At 39.6% G+C, this 2,537-nt stretch overlaps 1 non-coding gene across 1 annotated transcript; it reads right to left on the bottom strand.

Annotated features, from left to right (window-relative positions):
* Nucleotides 1–690: 690 nt before the first annotated feature.
* On the bottom strand, nt 691–797 carry LOC141635864 (small nucleolar RNA R71). Its single transcript, XR_012540519.1, has one exon. It is a non-coding gene; the product is annotated as a small nucleolar RNA R71 (small nucleolar RNA).
* Between the last annotated feature and the right edge of the window lie 1,740 nt (nt 798–2,537).

Genomic DNA, 2,537 nt, shown 5'->3' with positions numbered 1-2,537 from the left:
AACTTGATTTGATTTTCTTTAAATTGTTTTTAGTTGTGTCTTTCTTTACCTTGGGGAAGTTAAACTTCTCAAGGTTCGTTCTAATTTTTTTCGAGTTGTTTGATATTTTGCATGTCTAGGAGATCACAAGGTAACTTGTTACCCATTGATCTTGAAATTAAAAGAACTTTGACCAACAATAGAAGACTTGCTAGAAATATTTTGAGAGGTATTGGTCAGATTGTGGACATTCAACCAAATAATATTGAGTTTACCAACCCTTTTGCAAGAGAAGGAGAGGATAACCCAACACAAAACCAACCACAAAATCAACCCACAATGCCTAAATTTTCATCACATTCCGTACCAACCGAGGAGAACTTACCAAATGGTACTCCTACCCCACAACATTTAACCGGTAATTTCATTGCAAAATACGCATTTATACAATTTGTTGAGAGAAGTCAATTTGGGGGGATGCTTAGTGAAGACCCTCATTCTCATATGGAGACTTTTTATAACTATTGTGATGCGATTTCTCAAACCGGAGTTACTCAAGACCAAATTCGATAGGTCTTATTTCCTTTTTCTTTGATTGGTTCCGCGAAATAATGGTTGAAAAGCCTAGATAAGTCTACTCTTGGTATTGAATCTTGGAAGAAATTGGCACATGCTTTCTACAAGAAATTCTATTCTCCGGAGAAGAGTAACATGTTGAGAGCCCAAATCACCGGGTTCAAACAAAGGGACGAGGAATATTTGTATGAAGCATGGGAGAGATTCAAGGATACTTGTCGATCTTTTCCACACCATGGACTTAGTGAGTGGTTCCTTGTACAACAATTCTGAAATGGTCTATATGAAGACTCCCGAAACATTCTTAATATGGGGTCAAATTGTATGTTTACCTAAGTTGATGATAATCAAACATGGAACAAGATTGAAGAAATGGCGGTCCATAACTCACAATATAGTAGACCTCGGAAGGCTACTAGAGGAGGAAAGCATGAGGTGGACTCTATTACTCAATTGGGTGCTCAACTTAGTGCTCACATTGACACCATTAATTTGAAGTTTGAGAAGGATATGACTAAATTTGAAGAGGCCTCCAAATCACCCAAGCAACATGTTAATGCTATGGTAGCATCATCATCATCAATTCCAAGTGGAGTATGTGAGAGTTGTGGAACTTTGGGACATGACCAAAGTGAATGTAGGGGAACAAGTGAACAAGTGAATGCTTTCCAAGCATACAAGAGTGGTACCCCTTATTCCAACTATTACAATGAAAACACCATATTCCACCCCAATATTTCATACAAAAGTCAAAATGTTCAAACCCTCAACCAACATACACCCCACCTCCAATGAGAAACCAAGATCAAAGACCCTTTTACAATCAAAACCAAAGTTATCAAAACCAACCTCCATACAATCAAACAAATGGCCAAGGTTTTGATGTTCAAAAAGCGGTCCTCTAAATGCAGAAGAACCAACAAGAATTTTCACTCAAATGCAAAAGGATAGTCAAGCAAAAGATATCACCATCGACAACATACTAGCTCACACGAAGATGTTGGAAACCCAAATGTCTCAATTAGCATCTTCTAGTTCACAAAGACAAAAGGGGCAATTACTACCTGAAGGTAATCCCCCAAGACATGAGTCGGTGAGTGCCATCCATTTGAGGAGTGGTACAAGGTATGAAGGGCCGAATAGGCCCTTGATGAAGATGTTGTGAATGCTAGTGACATGGAAAGAGTTGAAGACTCTAAGAAAGAAGAAGAACCCACCACCATTCAAGAAGTTTCAAAGGAGAATGAAGAGAAGGCTAAGGAGAAAGAGCCTATTGTGATTCGGCTTCCATTTCCAAGTCGTCAAGCTAAGCCTAAGTTTGATGAACAACTGTGAAAAACTTGGAAGTCTCAATTCCATTTACGGAATTGATCAATCACGTTCCGGCCTATGCGAAATACATGAAAGATATTCTTACAAAGAAGAAATCCATCCGGAAGCTTGAAACTATTGCTTTCACTAAGGTGAGTAGTGCCATCCTACAAGGAAGTTCACCTCCAAAACTAAAGGATCCGGGAAGTTTCTCTATTCCATGCACCATTGGCGATACTACAATCAACAAAGCTCTATGTGACCTTGGGGCAAGTGTGAGTGTCATGCCATATTCGGTGTGCAAAAGGTTAGGAATGGGAGAGCTCAAGTGCACTAATATCACACTCTAAATGGCGGATCTATCAACGAAGACACCTTTAGGGGTATGGGAGGATGTGCCGATAAGAATTTCAAGTTCTTCATCCCGGTGGACTTTGTTATTGTTGACATGGAGGAAGACTCCAACATTCCTATCATTTTAGGAAGACCTTTCTTACACACCGCGGGAGCAGTGATTGACGTGAAACATGGAGAACACACACTTGAAGTGGGAGATGAAACAATCACTTTTAATCTTGACAAGACAATGAGAGCTGCCCGACTACATGAGCCATGTTTCATGATTGATCATTATAGCCGGGAAAATGATAGGAAGAAGTTGGCATCTCAAT

The sequence above is a fragment of the Silene latifolia genome, chromosome Y (genome assembly GCF_048544455.1).
Source record: "Silene latifolia isolate original U9 population chromosome Y, ASM4854445v1, whole genome shotgun sequence".
NCBI classification, from domain to species: domain Eukaryota; kingdom Viridiplantae; phylum Streptophyta; class Magnoliopsida; order Caryophyllales; family Caryophyllaceae; genus Silene; species Silene latifolia.
Note: the sequence above shows the minus strand (reverse complement) of the source record. Positions and strands in the feature narration are given on the sequence as shown.